Source organism: Danio aesculapii, chromosome 25, assembly GCF_903798145.1.
Source record: "Danio aesculapii chromosome 25, fDanAes4.1, whole genome shotgun sequence".
Classification (NCBI taxonomy): Eukaryota; Metazoa; Chordata; class Actinopteri; order Cypriniformes; family Danionidae; genus Danio; species Danio aesculapii.
Genome location: NC_079459.1, coordinates 13770029 through 13797851, shown reverse-complemented (window position 1 = coordinate 13797851; position 27823 = coordinate 13770029). Strand labels below are relative to the sequence as shown.

Genomic DNA, 27823 nt, shown 5'->3' with positions numbered 1-27823 from the left:
TACTGTTTGCTCAAGAAATAAATGAGTGTTTCATTTCGGAATATTTATAAACAAATTTGAAGAAATGTTAGAGTTCGTTAATATCTTTTCATTTCCTTTTTTAACAAACACACACTGCATTTTAGCAGTAAGAAGCTACGATACAGAAAATTTAGCTGAAGCTTGACTACAAAATTAAATCGGAAATCAAATCAAAATCACAATTTCTGTTAAAAAAAACGCAGTTAGATATTTTCCCCAAATCGCACAGCCCTATTTGGTGCCATCTTGTGACTGAATAGTACATAGGTTAGTGCATGCTCCATTCAGCAGTTTTGTTTTTCTGTCTAAATATGTTTTGTGGCAAGTGTGGTTTATTATAAACTAATTTCGAGAGGATCACATATGATCAACACGGCTGGCTCCTCATTAGCTCCGTAATCTGACCCATTAGATGATTACGGAAGCATTATAAATAACCAGAGTTTTTCACTTCAGTTATCTTCATCTTGAAGCTTCCCCTCCCTTCCACCCCTACCTCCTTCCCCTTTTTTCCGATAGGCTGACACGGTGGCCCAGGGGCTAGCACTGTTGCCTCACAGCAAGAACACTGCTGGTCCAACCTCCTATTGGGCTGGTTGGTGTTTCTGTGCGGAGTTTACATGTTCTCCCTGTGTTCGCGTGGGTTTCCCTCGGGTCCCCCAGTTTTCTCCCACCGTCCAAAAACATAAACCATAGCCAATCGACTAAACCAAATTATCACCGAAAACAACACTAGTTTACACTTCTCACGCGGCAGCAAGCAGGGGAGTCCTCGAGACCTACCTGAGCTCGAACTCCGCTCTTGCCCTTCTAACGGGAGGGAGCCCCGGGCTCGAGGATATTACGAGCTCAGGGCTCTCTCCCGGGACAGCATGCCAAATACGCTTTATTGATTATCAGCTAAGTGTGAACTCTTGAAGTAGACTTGCGATAACGTGGGATTAAATACATTCAGGCAGTGGTTGTTGTAGAATAATGCCCTTCAACCTTATTTTGCGTTCACACCAGACACGGATGAAGCGTCAAGCATGAGTGATTCACATGTTAGGTCAATGCAAAGATGTGAATAGACATGCAGCGTGATACTCGTGAATGAGGTGATACAAATGATGCAATTTTTGCACGAATGAAGTGGGGCAAGTTTTGCGCAAGTTGGAAAATCTGAATCAGGAGCATTCTCTTTTCTCTTGTTTTTACATTAAAAATTTACATTGTTCAACATTTTACCAGAATATTATAAGAAATATGAAAAATTTCAAGTGTCATGAAATGTGAACTATATTCATTTAATATGATGATTCGACATAAAGATTTTGTAACACATACAAAGAAAACAATGCTTTGAAAGAAACAATATGTATAATGAAAAGCACTACACTACTTGACTTCAGCTATATTTTCTTTTTTTATAAAATTTTATTAGTTTTATTGATGCTATTTATTGTTATTGAGAAAATATTTGGAAAATCTAAAACAAAGGTTTAACTTTTTCTATTCAGTTTTAAAAAATTGTACTAAGAGAACATTCTCATTTGCCTGTTTTAATGGAATGACCAGACTTTTTTTTTTCTTTTTTTCACAGGTTTATCAGAAGCGTATGGATATAGATCACAGAAGAAACTCTCAGAGAATGTAGAGTGGTCATATGCTGGTGAGTTTTGCTTTCTAAAAGTCCTCACATTGTTTATTATCAGTCCCTAGTGATTATATCAGGGATTAGACTATAAACGGACAGACAGAATTTCTAAAGATGCACATTTTAAACTGAAGCACCAATGGCATCCTTCCCTCGTGCCAGCTCAGGTTTAGGGATCATCCTTGTCTAAGCATGCAGGGCTTAGCAGGACAGATTAAACTCATCCGTATCTCCTAACTAGGCTTTCAGCATTAATATGGCCTGAATTAAAGGCTCTGTCTGATCTCGCCCAGACAGTGCGTGTCAGAGTTTAAAGGGTGTGTTAATGGAATCATGTAAAAGACATTGTTGTGTTGTTCAAACCTTCTGAAGGATGAAAGATTATTTTTATATTTGCCTGAATTTACTGAAACAAATATGTCAGCTCATTTGTTTTTCAAAATGTGCTGTTTGAAAGTCTAGTCGTGAAAGACAAATGATAAATTTTTTAGGGTTCAGCCAGATCAATCTCACAAGGAAACATACACTTATTAAAATACATTTGCGGTTTGCTCAAACTACTTTTTAAAATGAGCTGAAACACAAATCTTGAGGGTTTTTTTGGGGACAACTTAACTGCTTTTTGTTCAATCCACTTAAATTTGTAAAAACTGATTAAAAACTGTAAGTTAACATAAAGCTAACTTTATTCTTTCATGTTGTCCTTTATTCTTTCATAAATTGATTTTGTGGAACCCAACATTTTTTGTACAGTGTAGAAAAAAAAAATGTTTTGTAGTTTTGTCCAATTTGGACAAATTCATACGATTTCAGTCATATGAAAATGTTTGATTTTTAAAAGGAGGCATGTTCCCTACTCCTCATTGAGGGGATGAGCAAATCATACTAAAATGTATTATGCAAAAAGAATTAAAAGTGAAAATTGTGCTAGGACCATCATGTAAGTGTCAAAAGCATGGATGGATTTGGCTTTATGGATTTAATATTTACTTTAGGGGCATTTACATAGCAAAATTCTTTTAAAGTTTACAACTATTTATGCTTTTGTACAACAAAGCTGATGTAGCAGTTTCAAAGAATATTGAAAATATTATATATTATAAAAAAATTGTAACCCTTTGATACATATGATCACACCCGTGTGATTAGAACAGTTAGTGTGTAATTTGATCAGCTGTTTAATTCAAATATGCTTTCAATCACAATTTATTAGTGTTTTCAACCAAATAATGTTCATTTTTTTAGGTTTCACATAAGTACTTAGTATACATAAGTACTAGGGATGCCGCAATACTCAATATTGAACCATATGGTACAACCTCCACGGTTCAACACATAAATAGGTATTTTGACGTTTTTCTAGTTTTGTGTCATGATTAACAAAATGTTTTTTTGTCTTTCCACATTCCTTTAATTACTCTCTGAACTAGCTCTCTGCATGTTAGAGTGCATGTCCATCTGCTAAAACATGGCTCCGGCAAGTAAATGTCCCAGCAGTGAATATTAAAGTAGGAGATGCTTTAGAGATGTTTTCTTTTATTTTATTTAGCAGAGCTTTTTACCTGAACGGCATTTATCAAAACCGTGACCTAAAACCAAAACCAAACCATGAGAAGTCTATGTTGCTGCACAATAAGTAGCAGAAAACATAACACTTATGGTTTGTAAAATATACGCTATTGTCTATGGAGACTGAAATAACAATTATTTTTAAACATAATTGGACAATGTGCTTTATTCACATAAGTTACACACTGTTAGGTACTAGAACATTTACTCCATTCCTCTCCCAGTTAAGGCTGATTTGTACGTCTGCGTCAAGCACACGCGAGTGCTCTGGCGTGGCCTTCGCGGGGTCACATAGCCCTCGCCGTAGTTGACGCCGATGCTGATGCGCACCTCTCCAAAAATGTAACTACATAACGATGTCATAACGATGCATAACGCAAGCTCTGTGATCTGTCGGCTTGGTATTGCTGACGAGTGTGGACAGGGGTGAGAGCCAGGCCAAGTGTTGAGTCCAGTGAAGGAGTTCCAGGTAGAAACTTTTGTTTTGTGTTTACCTTATTATTGAAGTGGTCGCACATCTGCCCGTTCCCGCCTCTGAATTTTGTGAGTTTTAGCTACTTTTACATTTAAGGTAGCATTCAGAAAATAACTAAATATCAGCGAAGAAACTCAACACAGAGGAACATAAAAACCTACTGCCAGCTAGCGTTTCGGAAGTGTTATTTCAGAGCAACACAAACAGCATGCAGAAGTATAAATGCACGGCAATGCGCAAGGCGTGGGTCACGTCAATTACTCGACGGAGAAGTATAAACCTGGCTTTAGACTGTTAATTGCTTTCATGAATTTCGGTAGAAGTTGAGGAATTAACATGCTGTAAATCCAGCAGTCTTAAGCTCTTCACAGAAGCAGAGAATAACATGGCAGCACCCATCACAGATCAAATAATATGATCATTATTAAGCTGTTTAAACTTCACAGAAACATGTTCCTACACATATTTGAGAATTGGAATATCTGATATTTCAAACATAATAATTAGGTTTGTCCATATTTCCATAAAAGCCGAAAAATAAACGATATATTCTATAATCATCAGTGCTGCACTGTTTCATGTTGCCATGGGAACTTTGTGTTTACTTTAACTCAATGTGTTATAAATAATAGTCACATTAAAAAATCTCATGCATTATTGAGTATATGTAAAATGTACGTGTGAAAGGAATAAAACAACGGCTTTTTTGAAATAGGCCTGTTTGAGTTGTGGATGCCGATGTTTGTCCAGTAGCTCGCTGTGTACATCTGAGAATTTGAGAGGCAGAGTGGAGTTGACCGTGAGTCCAGCGAAGATCTCAAAAAGCATACATAGCAGCTTCTGGCAGATTCACAAAAACAAAAACTACAAAAAAACGTAGCTCCTGGGATGTATTTACCGCTCTCCAGAAATGTATATAGGGGTATGTAATCAGAATGAGCCTGGGTTGGTCAAAAGCTAAATATGGGTTTGGCTTTATGAATTAAAGGTTTACTTTAGGGGCATTTACATGTCAACATTTGAAAACTATGCGATAAATTGAAAACTATTTATGTGTTTTGTACAACAAAGCTGTTGTGAGAGATTCAAAGTGCAAGTATTTTAACCCTTTGATGTGTACAATCACACCAGTGTGATTAGAACATGATCAGCTGCTAAATTGAAATCTGCTTTCCAGCAGTTTCTTGCACTAAGCATTAGTGCTGTATTCACACCAATTGAGCTTTAACAAAATTTTAAAATGGCAACATTTAGATGTCCATGACATAGGACTTGAAATTAGGCATTTCTATAACACCTCTGTCAATGGCTAGTGTGTAGATGTGGCATTCTGGCTTTCTTATTGTAATGCAGAGCTCCATAATATTGTAGACTCCTACCAATGCACTGCATTTTATGTCACTAGCATGACCATATGTAAACAGGCAGCAAGTAGCATTTTATTAGCTTAGTTTGGGTAAATACTCCGAGAAGAGATTTTTGCAACGTAAAGAGTGTTTCCTAACAACATATGAATTTTATTTTATTTTATTATTTCAAAAGAGCAAGAAAAATCTTGGTTTTTATTATATGGATCCTTGATATTTGAGAAGAAAAGCAGAATCAAATCAAACAATATTCTGTATCTCTCATCTTTTCATCTCCAGCTCTTTTCCATTTCTAGCACAATGGAGAATTCCCCTGCTTCACTTTTGTTATTGAAAGTAGGCCAAATTTGATTTTCTCCTTACTGTAGTGCACTTTTGATATTCAGCGTCTGATCTCTTTGCTTTTCTGATCATTACTTTGGAGAATATGTCAAAAAGCCTTCAGACAGGGGCTCTGCGTTTCAGAGCAAAGGTGTTTAGTCTAGGAAAAATCATCTATTGAGTTGGGAAAACAAATGATGAGTTTATCCGTCGTCTCAAACCCCTCGTCTTTGACCCGTCACAACAAAGCAGATCTGGGTGTCATTGGAGGTTGGCACAACAAAAGGGCATTATAGCAGGCTACAGGCAGGCGGTCTGTCATGCAGATGGGACATTGTTCAACAGCATTACGCAGAATACCATGACCCCCCCTCTTCATTGACCCCTTTTTATATCGTTCATGAGCTCAAGCGGTACTAAAACAGGAATAATCAATTCCTATATTTAACAAGCAGAGCCTATTTTTTATGCCAAGCAAAGTTATAATACCATAGACATTAGCTATGTTTCCATCCACCTATTTTTATGCGCATTTTGAATATGTGCATAAAAAATTGATTGATGGAAAGGCCAAGATGCGCATCAATTTTGAAAATGTGTATAAAAAACATACGCATAACTGAGTAGGATAAACTTTTTATTCGATAAGTAAACATACTCATAAACTACGATGGAAACACTTTTAATGAACAAATTCCAATATGCGCATTAAAAAAACGTCATGCGATTTTGTTATAAGAGATCATGTGGTGATAAAAATGTGTGTGAATGGACAAACCCAGCAGGCTGAGCACATTGTAAAACATCTGAAATGTTGTTTTGGTCATTCTAAAACGCCTTAACCATTCAGTATTAGTGTTATTATATTATTATTAATGACCTCCAGAACTGTCAAGACCGTCTGTGCTCCGCGTATCACGTCTTCAAACACCACCACACGTTCATTATGTGTTGGCATCGTCTTCTGAGGCTCAGGTCATTTATTAAATAAGGAAAAGATTCATGTAGCGTCTCCTACATAAATAAATTCTGTTTTTACTGTTGATGTTTGGTTCCTAGTTAACTAGGAAGTGACAATTCGGTTCTCTTTGGCTCGTTTGATGGAAACTCTGCTTTATTCGCACGTCTTTTATGCAATATTGCAGTTTTGCACTTAAGGTTAATATGCATTTTTGGAGGGAAACATAGCTAGTGATGGACCACAATCAGACCACCAAAATTACCAATTAGTACCAAAAAGTACCAAAAAAGAATACCAATAGTAATTTAGTGTTTACTCTGCCAGAGCCATATCACCCTGTAGCCAGTTACTTACTGAAGCTAAGCATGGCTGAGCCTGGTTGGTACCTGAATGGGAGACCACATGGGAAAACTAGGTTGCTGTTGGAGAGGGGGTTAATGAGGCCAGCAGGGGGCACTCAACGTGCATTCTGTGTGAGTCTTAATGCCCCAGTAAAGTGAAGGGCACACTAAACTGTCAGTGAGTGCAGTCTTTCGGATGAGACGTTAAACCGAGGTCCTGACTCTCTGTGGTCATTAAAAATCCCATGGCACTTCTCGTAAGGAGTAGGGGTGTAACGCCAGTGTCCTGGCCAAACTCCCTCCAACGGCCCTTCTACGAATTAGCTCTATCACTGTCTCTCCATTTCACCAATAGCTGGTGTGTGGTGAGTGCACTGGCGCTGTTGTCCTGTGGCTGCTGTCACATCATCAAATTGGATGCTGCACACTGATGGTGGTGTGGAGAGACCCCCCCTCATGATTGTGAAGCACTTTGGGTGTATGGCAATACACAATAAATGTGCTATATAAATACACATTACATACATTACAAAATGAATAGTATTTCAACCCTGTCACAGTTTATTTGGAATATATATACATCAATTGAATTTATTATATAGGTGCAAAAATTAAATACAATCATACCTGAGCAATGCATGCTCCATTCTCTATACAAGTGGCATCTTGAAGTTGTTGTTACCAATAAAGCATACAAAGCATACATTTTAGTAGTTCAGTACCTTTTCCTTGTTTCATTCCAGTTATTGCACATAACTAATGTTTTTGTTTTGCTTTATTACATTGTATTATTTGTTTTTGTTATATTATAACATATACATTTTTTGCATGTTTGGATTTTTACATAAAATTGGGTCAATTTTGTGTCAACATCTTGTTTAGAAATATATTTACCAGGAAAAATCATGTTTAATACTTATTTTACCTTCTGTATATAATCGATTGATCAATTAATTGATATTTTTTAAGTATCATAATAATAAATGTGTAATACAGATTTAATTTTTTTGTTTACTTTAACTTATATTCTTTAAACCACCATGTTACACCTTATTATTTGGCAATTTATGTCTAGGGATGTGCAGGTCTAGTCAAAAAATCGACTAAATGGTACTTACTAGTCTACTAGTGGACACTGAAACCAATAGTTGATTACACAAGATAAAAAAAATTAAACTCCTTCAAATCACTATCATTTTAAAGCTAAATAAAAAAAAGAAAAGTTAAAATAATGTGTTTGAAATTAAAAATGATTTTTAAAAAGAGAATCTGGGCAGAAACTGTTTTTACCTCAGACCTCACATGCATTTTTTTGTGACAGTTTTGGTGAGTTTAAAAGTTACCATGGGAAAGACAACAAGTTGTTCTTCTGGAGAGAGATGTCTGTTCCTCTAAACAAAGACATGTTTTCAAGTCTTTGACTTGTTTGTCGTCTCTCCATGCTTGTCAAGAATAATTGTAATGCCTCAGGTCCTGTGTTTCTGATCACGTAACATGATAATTTCACTGAACAAAAATGCATGGTCTGAGTAAGATCAAATGCTTGTGTAAAATAATGAAAACTATGAAGAGAAATAAAGACAGAGATGGCAGTCAGGGATGCATTTAACTGACCTACCATTGCATGATGCACCATTTGAGAAATGAACAATGTCATAACAAGTGTTTGCCAAAACCATCTGCTCTGTCTCAGATCCATAATTGGAACCATGTTAGTAATAATGTAAATAATGTCCGTAATTACATTCTAAATGGGGTGGAGCAATGCTGTCTCACGTCGATTCGTAACTTTTTTATTTAGTAGCTAATTCGTATACGATCTCATTTGTACATTTTAGTATGTTTTTCTTCCAGTAATGGTTGGGTTTAGGGTTTAGGTTTGGTGCCACACCTCCTTTTAAGAATAGTACAGTTTTGTACAACTGAACTACTAGCCACTAAACTGAGAAAATGTGAAAGAGTTACATTTCCTTGTGGTATCAGGCTGGGTGGAGTAACAACAATGTCTATGGCTGGCTCAGTGGTTAGCACTGTCACTTCACAGTAAGAAGGTGGCATTTTTCTGTGTGGAGTTTGCATGTTCTCCCCGTGTTTGCATGGGTTTTCTCCAGGTGCTCCGGTTTCACCCACAGTCCAAAGACATGCACTATAAGTGAATTTAAAACTAATTGGCCGTAGTGTATGAGTGTGAGAGTGTATGGGTGTTTCGCAGTACTGGGTTGCGGCTGGAAAGGCATCCACTCCATAAAAAATATGATGGAATAGTTGGTGGTTCATTCCACTGTGGCAATCCCTGATAAATAAGGGACTAAGCTGAAGGAATATGACTAAATGAATGAATGAGAAGTCTTTTTTTACAACTTTAACACTCAAACCTCTGCAGAAATATTGAATGTTGCCTGTCATATACTAATCCTAATGAGTACTGTGAACTTAATCCATTGAGTAAGCGAAGCTATTTGAGCACAGTAAAACCCAATAAATGTAGAGAACTCAAACCAACTGAGTACTGTAAAACTCAACAAGTTAAGCCAACTCAAACCGTTTAAGGAAACCGATTGCAACAAACCATTTGCGTAAAAAAAAAAAAATCTATATAAGTACTGTAAACTTACTCCATTTAGGTTTAAGTAATGAAGTATTTAATTAACTCATTACCTTTAACACTGAATTCAAAACTCTTTTCAAATGAGTAGAAATAACTTTCAGTCAATTTTGAGCTAACTACACTCATTTCATTTGATAAAGTTGACTGTTGGGTTTTCAGTGTGTGAAAGACTTAAAGATTTAAGATTTAAAATCCATAAAACAGTCATTTAGAGTGACAACTGCTCCTCATATTGGCTGATTTATTACATTTTAATAAATGTCTGATTGTGTTGACAAAACATGCATCTTTCGTAAAATAAAAAAACTTATCCTTATATGAGACATAATTATGACGTACAGCTTTCTTCAAAATGTCTTCCTTTGCATTTAACAGAAGAAAGAAACTCATAAAGGTTTTAAAACAAGTAAAGAGTAAGTAATCGATGACAGAATTTTCATTTTTGAGTTAACTATTCATTTAAAGCCACTTTACACAGAAAAAAAGAATAGAAGCTATATCAATATTCCATATGCAGACAGAAGAGTAGTAGAGTCATTCACTAACGGAGGACAAAAGTGACTGTGGTAATAAAAGAGGAGTGCAGACATTAAACTGGTATTTTCCTGTGATTTGAACTTGCTGCAGCTTGTCAGGAGTCCAATTATCCCTGATCACTGGAGCCAGAATGAAGAGTGACAGGTCACAATAAAATCAGATCTGCAAAAAATCTCCTATTACTCTATTGAATATAATAATAGAGTAATAGAATAATAATAATAATGACATTATACAAATGCAAATTGTCATGAAGAAACTGAAAAAAGCCCCCCATTTTATATTTATGTGGAAAATAATAATTTTCCGTATTTTTTTCATATGTAAAGATTTTTGTGTATTGCTGTATATTCTGTGTTTATTAAGCAATGTAGTATAAGTGTTTTGGACCTGCATATGTGCATAACTAACGTGCTCTGCGCTGGACTTTAGACCAGCTTTCAGCTGGTCAGTGGCGTGGTCTATTTCAGTTCCTCAAAATAGCAACGAACCAACAATACCAACATTTTTAGTTGGGTTGGGTTGGTCTGAAAATTGCAACAAATCGTGCCAAACATGTCTTGCACTTTATTGCACCAGGTGTATGGTAGGGCCCTTCGTCACAAAAAAAACCTTAATGTGTTACTTAGTTACTTTTTAGTAAAGTAACGTGAAAGAATGTCTTATTTTTTGGATTTTTAAGAAAGATAGAGTAATACTACTATTAAAGAAAATTATGTACACATTAAACTATAATTTAAATTCCAAAAAATAATAAACAACCAAAGGATGTGCATTACAGTGATTTTACCATACTTAGAAATTTTTTACAGTCCTAAATCTACTTAGGATTACTGCACTACTTAGTTGCTTTTTAAGCAAATTACTGTGAAAGTATGGTATGGTATTTTTAAAATACAGGCTTAAGAATACAATTTACCTAACGCTGCTCACAGCACCCTATTTTACACCTTATGCCTATTTCTTTACACATATATTGTGTCTGTTGTACTGTATTTGACTCAACAGTCCTGTATTCCACTGTACAGCAGTGTTTATGACTCAGCTGGGGGTGTAATGCAGCTATTGACATGCAAATGTAAATGACCTAGAACTGCTGGTGACCTGGTTCATTCTTTTTGTTTTTGTGCCGTTGGGTCCTCCAGAGAGAAAGAGAGAGAGAGAAAGAGAGGACTCGGATTAACCCACCAGCAAACCACTACATGCATATCTAATGATCCACCTGTGTGTCTGTGAATGTGAAAAATGTGTGTTTGTACTGAAGCATCTGTTTTAAATGCTTCAGTACAAAGATCATCCTCTGACATTTGTAAGGATTTACGAGGTTTATTTATCCAATTAAACTCTTGTTTCCCACAGGAACTCTAAACCAAAATAACTGGGCAAAGAAATACCCATCGTGCAACAATGCCAAACAGTCCCCAATAAATGTTGAAGAGAGCCTGGCGCAGGTCAAAATTCAGTTCCAGAAGTTGAGATTAGAGGGATGGCTGGAAAAAACATCAGATTCAACTACAGTAAAGAATGATGGAAAAACAGGTAAGAGCAACTGTATTTTAAGCATAGTTAAAAATAATAATAATAATAATAACAATATATATAATTAGGCAGGTTATTGTATAACAATGGTTTGTTCTATCGAAAAAAAAATGCTAAAGGGGCTAATAATTTTGACCTTATAATAATTGTAAAAAAAATTAAAACTGCTTTTATCCTAGCCAAAATAAAACAAATAAGACTTTCTCCAGAAGAAAAAATATTATCAGACATACTGTGAAAATTTCTTTGCTCTGTTAAACATCATTTGGGAAATATTTAAAAAAAGAAGAAAAAAAATTTCAAAGGGGGGCTAATAATTCTGACTTCAACTGTATATGTGAGCAATATATACAAGCAATACCACACTTATAGCAGTGTGTCAAGCTGTATATCGGCACTGGTGGGAGGCGTGCGTTGGCACAAGGCTATACAGCCATATTGCACTGCTATGAGGGTGAAATTGTGTTTAAGCAACAGTTCGATGGCATAATTGTGGATGTAAAAAAGAAAATCTAAATTTTTTTGTATGAGGAACTACTTTCTTTCTCCATTCCTTCACATCTACAGCTGACGTCAGAACAGGAGAAACCATTACTAATTCACCAACATCATTTTAGAGCTAGTTGTAATATCTAAAGTGATGACAAAACAGGTTATTTTGCTCATATTTTAAGATTATAATACTGAACGGCATGAAATGGCATCAGTCTAGAGTAATTTCCCAGTATTTCTCTGTTGCAATCGGGATATCACAATAATCAATCCAGAAAAAGCCAAAGCAACGCAAACACTAGATAACTGTTGTGTTTGCGATAAGGAAAAATGCTAAACAAATGCGGGCATTTATTCTTTCTGTTTACTGAACTAGTCTGCAGAAACAAAAACAGGAGACTCATTAGAAACAAACAGATGGCCTTTGTAAAACTCAAGGTTATACAAAGAGTGGCCAACACAAAATACATATATTCCTGATATGTAAGTCCCATATCACACTCAAAACACTACAATTATATGGTGTAAATACAGCACTACAATATACAAAAGAGAGAGATTGACTCAGAAAGTCACTTACCAGTTCTATAATGATTTGATTAGCTGTAGTTTGAAATGAGTTTTTCTCCTCTAAGGGCTTTGTATGCGGTCTCTGTTGCCATCTTGTGGATGGACAACATCAACAGTCTTTGCTCTGCTCAGTATAACAGGCTAATGGCTGCCAATGCACTATATTTTAAAATAGGCACTATTCTTATAAATAAACCACATAGATGCAATCTAAACAACTACATTCTTCCCTGAAAAAGCCTCAAAAGTACATTATGTTGTCCAACAGCTGCAATATTTGTCAAACTGTAGTGCACTGATCTGCTGTCACTTTATGTGGTCGGAGTAATACAAAAGGGTGATAAGGCTGTACGAGTTCTGTTATTATGGGAATATCGTACGGCTATCAGCCAATCAGATTCGAGAACCAGACAGAACTATATGTATATGTGTAATTTAGTTTTTACTAGTAATTTATTGCCTTTTGGACTGTTGACATACCTGGTATCATCATATTTTATTGAAAATGCAAAACATTTTCCTCCATTTTACTTCATTTGTATACTCTTAATGGTATGGAATTTGTTCATTGTGGTATCAGAAATCGTACCGAATATCAAAGTATCGTATCGAATTTGGAAGTGACCACAATGCTTTAAACAGTATTGTTTTTTGTTAAACTGCATTTTGGGAGCTTGATCTGTCGATTTTTGATGTTAAAAATTCAACTGTACAGTTTCACAATGTGGCTTTTATTGACATTTTTAGTAGTTTTTCTTTTTAATTTTTTCTGGGTTGAAACACCTGAGATGCGATTATAGCACTTTAATACAGAAAAAGTTTGATTATAACCCATTTATATCCTCTTATATACTTGCATTTAAATAAATTATTTGGTACATCGCATTTATTAGGTATTATGCACTTTTTTACATCATAAGATAAACAATATCGTCATGTTATTACTTATTTAATTAATTTGGTAATTAATTCTGACTTAATTCTGACTGTCCGTGTATCCCATTGTGGTGTGTGTTCATTGTAGTAGCTTGATGTGAAAAGACATAATTTTCTGTAATTTATGGTTTTCTTCTAGTGGCCATCGATGTGGGAGGAGAGTTTTATGTGAGTGGAGGGGGCCTGAGGTCCAAGTTTAAGGTGGGACGCATCAGTTTCCACTGGGGTCTATGCAACGCCTCATCTGATGGATCAGAGCATGGCCTCAATGGAGAAAAATACCCTTTGGAGGTATTTTACTCTTTCATTTTTTCATTCATTCATTTTCTTTTGGCTTAGTCCCTTTATTAATCAGGGGTTGCCACAGTAGAATGAACCGCCATCTTATGTCCTTTCAGCCACAACCCAACACTGGGAAATACTCTTTCATTTAAAACTAAATTTTTTTTTTCCGTTTTTCATTGAAAATGTATTATGTTTTGTATTCTTGTATTCATTAATTATGTATTACATTTTATTTTAATAAGTATAAATTTTATTTTGCTTATTTATTAAGTCACTTTATACATTCAGCTGGTCTGTATTTATTTATTTATTGTTTTCTTTTAATCTGTGTATTTTTATTAAACTTAGTTTATTTTTACAACATTATTTATTTATACAAAATATTAGATTTATTTAACTCTTTTACTTTTAATAAGCTGTCTAGTTTATTTATTATTATTTTTTATTGTAAAATATACTTTTTATTTGTATCTTTTTTAAATAACAACTGAGTGCACACTTTTTGTCGCTATAAATATACAAATTAGTTTGTATTGTTTATAAAATATATGGTGATTTGTTTATTTGTTCCTTTGCTATTTATTTTTCATTTTACTCTATATATTTTAAATCGTATTATTGAATTATTTTTATTGATTTAAAAGTAATAATTTAATTTAATTTAATTTAATTTAATTTAATTTAATTTAATTTAATTTAATTTAATTTAATTTAATTTAATTTAATTTAATTTAATTTAATTTAATTTAATTTAATTTAATTTAATTTAATTAGCTGACTGAGCATTATCTCTCACTTTTAATATAATATCATTAAAAAAGCATACATATATTGATCAGCTGTTGTTTGTTTCTGGCACAGATGCAGATATACTGTTATGAGGCAGATGTTTTCAGTGACCTCGATGAGGCCTTTAGAGAAGGAGGAAAGATTACAGCGTTGACTGTGCTGTTTGAGGTGAGTATGACAATTATATTAATATATACATTTTACATTGTGGACTTAATTATTGGTGGACTTATTTATTTGATACTGTATATTAAACATCCTCACTCCACTCTGAAATAATAATTTTAGACAGGCCTTGACATTCTTCAAAGCCTCACCCCGCCCAACATTTAGCCTGAGGTACTGAACAGTTTCAGAAATCCTCATCTTCACACGAATGTTTTGATGGACTAGAATGTAAGAATGTCGCTAAACCTTCAGTATATGGTGGCTTTTCCCTGAGGATATTCTGGAACATTTCATGAGCAATAACATAAGGTTGTGTCTTTGAATATTGTGTTGTTTTTTCAGTTTCATGGTGCGCGTTTTGAGCACAAAGCTTGTATGAACCTGTCTTGTTTTGAATGCAGATATATGTGGTTAGATGAGAGGTGGCAAAATCAGATTTTTTCTTTTGACAAAAAAAAAATAAAAAAATTCTTGAATCAAATCTGAGAAGGAAAAAAAAGAGAAATACCTAATAAGAACACAGTTTGGGTGTCCACATTCTTTTAGTCACAAAGAAGGTTAAATGGGCAATTATTATGTTGCTTTGTAATGAAAGGCATTATAATTAGTTTTTTATTTTATAATTATACTATAAACTCAGAAATAAAGGTACAAAATGTGTTACTAGAGGCAGGGGCGGACATTTTAAATGTGTGTGTGTGTGTTTGGGCGGTGGGGGGTGGGGGGTTTCTAAATGGTCTGTCTCTAAAAGTGAGGGGGTTGCTACGCCCCTGACTGGAGGAGTAGAGTGAGTACAGTGAAAAGGTATACTTTAAGGCTGCACATTAGTAACTTTAGGGTACACTTTTGTACCTTTTACAGTAATGTGAGGTTTTTTGGAATTAACATGTACCTTTAGAGGTTTAAGGAGTACTTTTTTAAAAATGTTAAACAAATTTGTGTGTGTTGAGCATCATTTTAGACTTTTTTTAGACTTTTAGACATTTTAGACTTCAGCTTTATTTGTGGGGAAAACTGCATAATTTTGAGCTTTTGTCAGCTAATTTCATCTTCTGGGTTTAAAATAGTTTTGGGGAGGGATCAAAATCTGTGACGTAGCGCAAATCTGCTAGTGTAGTGATGACACGTTGGTTTCTCATTATTATTCATAGCAGAGTTTTTTTATCCTATGAGAAGACCCTGCTTTATAATTATTCATGAGAGCACGTGCTTTCTGAAGGCAATGCAGACCTGCCAAGCTGTGAGACCCAATGATTGCGTGAGACCACGTCTGCACAGCATGTGTCATATGTGCTTGTTTCCATGATCCACTGGGCTTGTTGCATAGTTTTCCCTGCTGTTCTGTCAGGTTTTCAGCAAGCATTTTTGATGGGAGAGAGCTGTACGAGAATTGAAGAATGGTGGACTTTGTCTTTTATAAATTGAGTTTGTTACCATTCAGACACATCACCTATATCCGTGTTCGCCCTTAAAATCATACAGATTACCAGCAGGGTTAACGGTTGGAACAGACAGGGCAAGAGACATGCTGCACTGCTATCCACTGTGTCTGCATTCAGATCCAGGCATTGAGGAGGAGAGAAGTCCTCCTCATTTATAATGTTTATATAAACTCGATTATCTTTATGATGATATAACAAATTGTGGTTATGTGTATATGAAATTACAAATAACGTGTAGCAGGGCATTAAATTACTGTTTATTTCTTTGCATTTTAAATTTGTAAACTATAAAATCAAGCATCTCCTCACGGTTTGTCTAATTTTGTGAGTCGACTGATACAGTTGTTTGCTCCCCTCTTTTTCCCCTGCTCTGCCGGCCACACCCACTCCCCCCTCTGCTCACAGAGCTCCACGCCCATCTCAGAGTTTTAAAAAAAAAAAATCAGAGCTAGAACTGAACCGAAACAAAAAAGTACCTTTTAAAAAGATATCACTCCAGAGTCTCTGAGCTTCTGAGAGTGTATAAATGTGTGCTACAACTTTACGTCTATTAATATGCTTTATATTTTATGAGTTTTATTTTATTATGCCCTGAATACTGGAAAAAATTAGGCCTAAAGGATTTCTAGCCAAAATTATACATGACTATTTATCTGATTTCTTTCCCTTCCACATTCTACAAATATAAAAAAAATAACATGGAATTACGTCATTAACTTTTTAATCATCTAACTGTCAAAATTAGTCAGTTGTTCTTTAGTCAATTATGAATATGTCAAATTTAATGACTGGTAATACTCAAGTTTTAAACTATAAACTTGAAAATGTGGATAAAAATACTCTGAGATAACAAAATCTGAATCTACTTATTATTGTGGATCTACTTATGACCCATATATTATCTTGATATCATAAAAGGCATTAGTCATTGATTATCTCTGACTATTATTGACACACTATATCAAAAGCCCGTTTCATACCTATAAACCTTTCTGGAAAACTACCAGTAAATTGCTGTGAAGGGCTCATGTGAACAGCTTGCTAGAAGGGATACAGCTGCGACTGGAAGTTATTTATATTAGTTATTAAATTACTCATTCATTGTATTTTGTAAATATCTACGCCTACCCCAAACCTCACAGTAATGTAAAAACAGTAATTATGTATTATTTATATTATTTATTACATTATTTTTCAAATGAATTGTATTTTATTTATGTCTACCCCTACCCCAGCCCTAGACAGTAGTGTCGAGTTCACTCAGAGCAGGTTTTTAGAGAATATAGTTGTAAGTCCTGATAATTTACAGGTATGAATCTGGCTCCAGAATGTGGTTTTCACCCCTGTAAATAATTGTAGCATGTGAGAACATAACCATATAAAAGCGATAGTTGAGCACAAAATAAGACATTTTGATGTTGTTAATGGTAAGAGTTGACATTTATAGTAATGCAGTAGCATGTTCATGGCTATCAAATTCCAACATAGTTTATCATGTATTGTTTTCTGTTATTACTTTTCAATTGCTGCTATTTCTCTGATTTTTGTTTATGATTCTCACAACAGACAAGCACAGAGGATAATGACAACTATACAGCCATCATTGATGCAGTCAACAGCGTCAGCCGTTATGGTATGTACAGGCTTCATGTTTACAGTGTAAAGCAGGATAAAAAAAGGAATCGTTCAACCATCACTGTGTGCATTATTTGTTCCTACAATGAAAACTAGAGATGTGCCACTTTGTCTATTAGACTAAATATTATAATATAATTTGATATAAGATATATGATTAAAAAAGTAATGTGACAGCTCAAATTAACTTTACATGTATTTATGAAAACAGTCTGCTTTAATGTTATAAAGATCCCATTGCATGCTTGCAGTATATCATCTTATTTAAATGTATTTATTCATGGCCATATATGCAACTGCACCAATTGTAGTTTTGTGCATTTTGAGTCTTTTCTACATGTTTTATAAAAGGTATTTAGCACAAAAAACTTTTTAAGAACAAATAATTATAGAAGGAAACACATGATGTCGGTATATTCTCTAAAAGTGTACTGAGAGGAAACGACAGTAAAAGAATTGTGACAGCAAGACATCAGTACAAAATTGTATTTTCAAAGCTTGAACTCCGTACATTTTCATTCATTTTACAAAAAATTGTTTTAGGTTTGAATTTATCTGTCCCAAAAAACTACAAAATACCATTTACTGCATCTTCTACCACAATCTAAAATCTGATTAAGATTCATTCGGGATTCTGTATCCCCAGAAAGAGGAAACATGTAGAGAGGAAATTGTAGTACACATAATACACACATATTTCACAAATGTACACTCAATTACATTTACAAAAATATGTTGTTTTTGTCAGTTTTTTTGTCCTGTGAAAACATCTTAAGATTCCTAAGTAAAGATAACATACATAAGTAGTAAAGTGACTTTTTGTTTTGTGAAATGGATTTATGATTCACCAATTATTTGCTGATGGCTTTAAATCAAAATTTCAAAGGGGGAAGTAATATTTGTACCACAGTAGTTGTGTTTCCATTCTAAAATGTATCAAATCTTTTCAAAGTTCGCAAAAAAATTTAAATTCCACAAAGTTGTTAGAGCCGCCGAATGCAGTATTGGTAACCAAGTAACCAACAGTAAACAAAGCAAGCATAATGGACTTTATTCAGCAAATGTGTTTCCATCTAACATTAATTACATTAACCCTTAAACGCAAGTGCAAAAACACCTCAAGCAAGCATATTTTTTTGTGTAATTAAATGGATTTTATTTTAAATTTTGCATTTCCATCATTCGTTTGTCATTCAAAACTTCCAAATTAACACAGGGTGATGGAAACCCAGCTATTGACAGATATTTGTTCTTGTTTTGAGCACTAAACAAGACTTAATTCCTTTGTTCAAGTAAGTTGATCTTGATTTGATGTTCATATTTATGTAGCGCATGCAAATGCTTTCCTGCAACGGCTTTATCAATTTAAAGTGATATAGTTCATCCAAAAATAATTTTCTCAAAGCTGAATGAGTTTCCTCTTTTTGTTGAATTCAAAAGATAGTGTTTTGAACAATGTTGGCAACCAAACAGTTGGTTTCCACTGACCTCCATTGTATAAATTATTCTCACTATTTGGTTGCCAGCATTCTTCAAAACATCCAAGAAGGACATGTTTGAAACAACTCGAGAGTGAGTAAATGGGTCAAATTTTCATTTTTAGGTGAACAATACCTGTAAGACTTGGTGGTGCTTTTCAATTCCAGTTTGAGTTTTATATCATCCTCTATCATAATATCATTAACAATAGTCAAAAGCAAGAGGCGGATCCACATGCTGTCTCTTTATGTGAAATGAAATAAAAACAAAACAAAGGCTAGAACAAAAACCCACAGTACAAACACATTCACAAGAGAACAGACAACAACTATATACAAACATTCAATGGCTAACAAACACAGACTGAAACACGGGCTATGCAGTGTAATCAAAGTTCATCAACATCAGTTGTGAGGTGCAGAAGATTATGGGATGTGTAGTTCGGTTGATTGGCATATTTGAGGTGTGACCATGACAATCATATAAGAAAAAATATACACAGGTTTTTTAATTTTGTTTAAATATTTTATTATTTTATATTCCAGGATATATGGTGTTTAGCTCTTAACTATTTAAGTGACCTGACACGGCAGGTTAAAAAAAAACATTCTGGCATCTTTTATTTACATATGAGTTAAAAGCATTTAAAAGCAGAATTCCTTAATGTATTTGACACCCTCATCCATACAATTTTAATAAAATTGGAATGCTTTCAAAAGTCAAAATGCACCATAAAAGTGATGCACACAATTCATTTTATATTCAAAGTCTTCTGAAGTCACATTTAGGTTTGTTTGAGGAAAAAAATACTAAAATTCCTTTCTCCATTCATTTACTAATTCATTTATGTTACCAAATTCTTTTTTTTCTTTTGATCAGGAAAGAGTGGTGCCATTTCTCCGTTCACTATGCAGGGTCTCCTGCCCAGTTCCACAGAAAAGTACTTTATCTATAATGGCTCTCTGACCACCCCTCCCTGCTCGGAGACTGTAGAGTGGATCGTCTTCAAAAACACAGTGGCCATCTCAGATGTTCAGGTCAGCTTCATTGACAGTTGTTTTCCCCCTGCTAGCTCATCAGGATTAGAAATTAATTAAGCCATGTTAAAACAAAGGTCAATAAAATAAAGGAAAAATACATCACAAATTTAAGATAAAGGGTCAATAAAGCTAAAATGTAAGGGCTATTGCTAATAAAGTGTAATATGAAAGCACATGTGTTAACTTTCTTTATTATATTTAGATCTGTGCACACCACATTGGGTTTCTTTTAACATGTTTTTTTATTGATTAGCTGTAGGCTCTAGAACAGTCATCAGAAACGTTGTCATACAGTGTTATGCCTGGATTTCATAAATAGCCTTGCATTTACTAACACAGACTATATTTGAAGTATTTGGAAGTAACTCGTGTTTTCCTCCTGTAGAAAAACGTCATAAGAACAATGCTTAGTGGCTTAATGTATAACAACAGTGTTTTTAAAAAACAACACTTTATTGATATAGTGTACAACCAAGCGCAAGTGGTTAGAACACAAATGAGTGACAGGTAATGAAGTATTAAGTGTTTCCCCCAAAGAAAAGCCAGTCTAAGCAAAGTGCTAGCTGGCGTCTGCAGCTCCGCTCACACTCCACCTCTTTGCCCTTGTTTGGAATCCCCCGGTCAGTGCAATGATGCACAAACAATATGGCGACCGTTGGCCACGCCTGCTTGTAGCTTCTTTTGTGTTCTTCAGAAACCTATGGCTGATATCACGGATACAACGTTCATATCTTTTACAGTCTAAGTAACTTATTTGTCATTAAAATGAAAGCAAATTTAAAAATTGAGTTTATATGTCTTTTGTAGATTTTACATATAGAAAAAAATGTCCATGTTTTTAAAAAATGTTCATTCATTAATTTTCTTTTCGGCTTAATCACTTTATTAATCAGGGGTCGCCACAGCGGAATGAATCGCCAACTTATCCAGCACATGTTTTACATCCATACACCCTCACTCATACACTACGGACAATTTAGCCTTCCAAATTCACCTGTACCGCATGTCTTTGGACTGTGGGGGAAACCGAAGCACCCGGAGGAAACCCACGCGAATGCAGGGAGAGCGTGCAAACTCCACACAGAAACGCCAACTAACCCAGGCGAGGCTCAAACCAGCAACCTTCTTGCTGTGAGGCGACAGCACTACGTACTGCACCACTGCGTCTCCCATTAAAAAATCATAGTATAGATAATTAAACTTAGCATTTATAAAGATTTTGATACTTTTAATGATCCTTTATATCAGGGATTGACAAACACCTGCCAACCCACCAAATTGCGAATGCAGATTTTTTAAGATTAGAATTTCAGTTAATGACCATTGATCAATATGCGTTCAAATGTGATCTTAGAGTCAAGAAGCAGCATAACTGATAAGTGTTCGCACAAGCAAAAGAAAGCAGACGAATACCGAATGAGAAGATTCTCGCTCACTGGCGACAGTGTCGTGCACAGCTGATATGATGCACTCTAGTGAAACGCAACTGTGATCGTTCATCTTTGAAATAGACTGGGAAAAAAGCAGTGCTTAAGATTTTTGGCAAAATTTTACAAAGATTATTAAAATTTGTGGCAAATAAATAATTCCTTTGGTGTGGCCAGAAAAAAAGATAAATCCTTAGCAAAATGGGTAAATCCTTAGTGTTGAGCCCTAAAAAATGTGAAATAATACTAATTGCAATGTGACACTTTGAAACCACAACCCATTTGCTTATGCTCATTGAGCTAGGTTACAACACACAAAAATGTTTAATTAACAAGAAAGCATATGGACATAGCACAAAAAATTAAATCAAGTCATTTTAGCATGCCAAAGTCAAATTTCTGCATATGAAATAAATATTTACCCAATAACAAATATGTGGCTAGTACAAATGACAAGTGGCAAGTAAGTTGGTTTTCTTGCAATTCAATATGCTAGCAAATGTAGAGACAAAGTCAAAATGAGACAAAGACTGCAGGCAACATAACACATAAATAATGAAAAATACCTTTTAGTCCGGTAAACTTTTTCCATTCATCTAAACTTTTTAAATTTTTTGAATTGATGGCAGCTACCTACATGTTGTTTTGGAAGACCAATACAGGATGTTTTCCTATCTAAATATTCATCTAAACCCTGAGGCCATCTTCACCCAGACTGATATTGTGACTGTGGCTGCTATTTGTCATATGGCGTCTGTTGCGCAACACTGATTCTATATGTCACAGACACTCAGGAACTGTAAACAATTAGCTTGAAATGACACACACACCCAGACATGATGGTACAAACATCAATTATCATTCCGAGTCTTCTTTTACTTTGTTAACAGATCCGCTTGTGTGTTCTGTATGTACATTTACTTTCTATTTGACGTTTACTTGCTTAGAAAATCATTGGTAACTCTTTACAATAAGGTTGTTTTAGTTAATGTTAGTTAATGCATTTACTATTATGAACAAACACTGAACAATACATTTATCACAGCATATGTTCATGTTAGTTAATAAAAATACAGTTATAGTCATTATTAGTTCATGTAAGTAAATGCATTAACTTACATTAAATAATTGTAAAGAGTGACCAAATCATTAAATCTTGTATTGATATGTAAGATAACATAAAAGGGAAGCCAACTCCCTCTCTAAAGGAAAGTCGACAGCAATTTTAACTATTGTGATATCGAATGCCGCACATAAAAAGTAAGCTGTCATTAGAAGAATTAGAGGGAGCAAGAGTAGGGTTACACGTCACAGAAGACTGTAAATGCTTAGATACGGCCTTTGTGTTGTGTGTCATTCAGACTGGGGCTGTAGCCCTTAAGGGACTAGCAAGTCGATACAGGTTGCAGTTGAAACGCATGGTAAAAGCAGTTTTACCACAAGATAACAAACCCACGCCTGCTGACGTCACAATGGAAATGACATTGACTCACACACATTAAAGAGCAGCTTTGATGTCCGAACACAATGGTGGAAATCTTGCCTATGGGCAACACTGTTTGTGTAAGGTTGAATAAAAACTGCGTGTAACAGTTTGTATAGAGATAGTTATGTTTTATTAAGGCACGTTTGGGATTTCTAATCCTGTAACTTGGCATGAAAATGTAAAAGTAAGTGTTCAAAATACTGAACGCATGAGTAAAAAGTTGCTCCTACTAAATAAGTACTCAAGTGTAGTGAATATTATCTGACATTATACACTGCAAATGAAAAATGTAGCTTACATCAGTGTCATTTAAGGTTTTTAAAAGTTCAATCATTTACATTTTGTCATTTAGCAGATGCATTTCAGATCCTAAGTTGATTGAGCTTTTTTAACTAATCAGACAAACAGGAAAACCAATAAAGGAATAACTGGTAAGTGCTATTGTCAATCAGTTAAGTGTTGATGAAACATATTTGTCTTATTTGTCTTCAGACGCTTCTTAAAAATGGCCAGAGACTCAGCTTTTTACGTAGAGTTTGGCAAGTCATTCCACCAGGACGGGATGTTAAAGAGCCATGAAACCCTATGAAACGGCAAATCCGGGTTTCACCATTTCCAGATTCTAAAAGCTCTTGGGTTAAAAATGCTCCTTATAAACATATTTTTGGCGTGTGTTAGCAGGGGAAATGGAGACAAAACCTTTGTTGCAGCACATTTAAAAACGCAACACTGACGACCAACGTCTCAACAGTTCTTCTACTATTTGTTTTAATTACGGTTGGCAACACAACGTGGCATTTCTCTGAACACTGCAACAGGTAAAAATAGTCTTCGAAGCTATATCATGCATATTAATGAAGTTGCACCTCATTCACATTAGAGCGCGCTGATTCGTTCAAACCAGGTCTTGCTCTTGAATTAATGCTAAAAACTCAATGACTTCACGTATACCGGCCGGTTGCTTCAAAAAAATTTTTTTTAAACCGGAAAAACAAATTTGCTCTAAACAAACCAAAAAAAAAAACAATTTTCACTTTTTAGTGATATACTGTATGTGTCCTAATAGTGTTTTAGCAACGCGGGACATATATATGACTGTCAACATCTCAAAAAATGTGTTTAGGTGTTTCATGACCCTTTAAAGGTGAAAGCCCTTGCAATCAATTTTGTGCTCCTATTGGATGTAATCAGGAAGCAACATTTAGTAGCAAAGCGCAGAGTCTTGCTGGGTGCATAAGCCTGAAGTTGAGGATTGAGGTAACGGCTTGCAGAGCCAGTGGTTGTTTTGTAGGCAAATGACAGTGCCTTGAATTTGATACGAGTGGCGTTTGGCAGCTAGTTTAGACTGATAAATAAAGGTGCGAGATGCTCTCTTTTGGTTTGTTGAAGCATTCTGGATCAGCTGCAGAGGCTTGAAGATGTTGGTTGGGATGCCTGTACAAATAGTTGAGCAGAATGTTCAGATAAAAAATGTCTGACCTTTCTAATGTTATATAGTGCAAGTCTGTATGATCATGCTACTGCAAGATCTACTCCTAGGTTTCTGATGGTCATGGAAGGTGTGATCGTTGAAGTGCCCAACTCTATGGTGAAATTATTGATTAGTGTTGGGGAGGCTGGGATTACCAGCAGTTTAGTTTTGGAAAGGTTTAGTTGAAGTTAATGGTCCTTGACCCAGACAGATATTCCTGTCTGACATGCTGATATTAGGGCAAAGATCATCAGGTCATAAGGCTGGAATTAAAGGTAGAGTTGGTTGTCACCAACATAGCAAAAGTCAGGAAAAGTCATGTTTCTGAATGACAAACCCAAGTGATGTCATGTAGATGGAAAAGAGAAGCGGCCCTAGAATAGAACCCCGAGGTACCCCAGTAGCAAGATTTTGGGGTTTGGAACACTTCTCCTCTCCAAGACATCCTGATTGACCTACTTGAGAGGTAAGAGCTGAACCACTGTAGTGTGGTTTCTGATGTCCATTGTATTGATGGTTGCCAAAAAAATTGGGTGGTTACCCATGTCAAAAGCAGCAGAAAAACATTTGCCATTCATAGACAAGCACACAGAAAGCATGTAAATATTGCATTTACATGCAAAGAAAAATCAGTGTAACCTAAAAATCTTTAAAAAAGAGGCAAAAATCTAGCTGTGTCTATATTTTAACACTTTCGTTATGCACTTTCAATCCTGACTAACAAGTAGGAGTGTCCAGCAAGGTCATGCAGTACTGATCGAATACATGCATAATGTGGATGTGTTTGAAAACGTAACATTCTGTACTGCATTAAGCTTTTGTTTAAGGCCATTTGGCAACTTCAGCCATCATGTGCATCCTTCATTTTCTCATCAGTGAGATGCAGTCTAAACAGTCTCTGACTCATTGTGTTTGCCAATTTTGTGTTGTCTTAAGTAAATTTAATGCTTCCACACTGTACATATTTGCTGCCTTTATAAAGCGTCATTGCCACAGACTAATTTTTCTACTTGGCCAATCACTGTAGACAAGAAAAAATCAACAATATATTGTAGTGACTGCAGGTTGAAGAAAAGTAAAAGTACTAATACAGCACTACAATGTTCATTCATTTATTAATTTTCTTTTCGGCTTAGTCCCTTATTAATCTGGGGTCGCCACAGCAGAATGAACTGCCAACTTATCCAGCACATGTTCTACGCAGCAGATGCCCTTCCTGCTGCAACATATCACTGGGAAACATCCATACACACTCATATGATACGGACAACTTAGCCTACCTAATTTACCTATACCACATGTTTTTGAACTTGTGGGGGAAACCAGAGCACCCGGAGGAAACCCACGCAAATACGGGGAGAACATGCAAACTCCACACAGAAATGCCAACTGACCCAGCTGAGGCTCGAACCAGCAACCTTCTTGGTGTAAGGCAAACGTGCCACGCACTGCGCCACCGTGCAGCCCAGCACTAACATGTACTCAAGTAAAAGTGTTTTACTAGTAAAGTATTACTCTTCAAAATAAAACAAAATATTACAAAAAAAAAAAAAAAAAGTATTACTCTTCAGAAAAACTATTCAGTTTCAGAGATTTTGAGTGTTTGTAATTTGTTACTTCAAACAACTGTACTTACAAACCTGTCAATACTGTTTCTGTCTACCAATTTATACAAACCTGAACTTCAGTATTTACCCAAACACACTGAAACAGCTCCACTGTTTTAGTTCCACTGTATGAAGAAAGTTTGTGCATAGGTATGTCCCGATCAGGTTTTTTTGCCCTCGAGTCCGAGTCATTCGATTTTGAGTATCTACCAAAACCTGGGGGGCAGCACAGTGGCTCAGTGGTTTGTACTGTCACCTCACAGTAAGAATGTCGCTGGTTTGAGTTCCAGCTGGACCAGTTGGCATTTCTATGTGGAGTTTGCATGTTCTCCCTGTGTTGCCGTGGGTTTCCTCTGGGTGCTCCGGTTTTCCCCACAGTAAAAAAGACATGCTCTATAGGTGAATTGAATAAAGTAAATTGGCAATAGTGTATGAGTGTGAGTGTGTACAGGGAGGAGATACAGCATCTGGCCACTTGGTGCACCGACAATATTCTGCTCCTCAACACCAACAAGACCAAGGAGCTCATTGTGGACTTCAGGAAGGGACGAACAGGCTCACATGATCCCATCCACATTAATGGGATGCCTGTTGAGCCAGTCTCATCCTTCAAGTTCCTGGGGACCCACATCTCAAAGGACCTTTCCTGGACCACCAACACCACCAGCCTGGTCAAGAAGGCTCACCAGCGCCTATTTTTCTTAAGGAAACTTAAAAAGAACCGGCTTTCATCAGCTGTCTTGGTGAACTTCTACCGCTGCACAATAGAAAGCATCCTGATCAACTGCGTCACAGTCTGGTATGGAAGCTGCTCTGTTGCTGAGCGTAAGGCACTGCAGCAGGTGGTGAAAACTGGCCAACGCATCACAGGGACCACACTGCCAGCCATAGAGGACATCCAGAAGAAACGCTGTCTGTGCCAAGCATGCAGTATTCTTAAGGACACCTCTCACCCTGCTCACAGACTGTTTTCTCTCCTGCCTTCCGGCAGGCGCTTCAGGCTCCCCCGGACAAAAACCAGCAGACTGAGGAACAGCTTTTTCCCCAGAGCTGTCTCCCTTTTGAACTCTGCCCCTCACTGACTCTTTTGCCACCCCCAATACACCCCCCACACTCCTCTAACTTATACTCCTCACAATCACTGCACTGTTTAACATTTGCACACTTAAATTTGCACATATTCATTGCACTACATTGCACTGATTCACTTATTTGAACTGTACATACCCACTGCACATGGACATTTCTAATTATGTACACACCCACTGTACATCTACATTTGTAATTATGCTTATCTATCTGCACACTTCTGATTACTAATAGCATCCTGTACATATATTCATTTATTGTAAATCGCTGTTCATAGCTAATACAACCTGTATATAATGTTCATAGTACATCCATCTGTAAATATTACTATAGTTTTTCTATAACTGCACTTTATAACTTATACCTGTATCCTGCACTTGCTGCTATTGCACTGCTGGTTAGACCTAAACTGCATTTCGTTGCCTTGTACTTGTACATGTGTAATGACAATAAAGTTGAATCTAATCTAATCTATATGTGTTTCCCAGTACTGGGTTGCGGCTGGAAGGGCATCCGCCTTGTAAAACATGTA

At 35.7% G+C, this 27823-nt stretch overlaps 1 pseudogene; it reads left to right on the top strand.

Moving 5' to 3' along the window:
• Positions 1 to 27823, top strand: part of LOC130219907 (receptor-type tyrosine-protein phosphatase zeta-like) — an 87045-nt pseudogene that overhangs the window by 43266 nt on the left and 15956 nt on the right.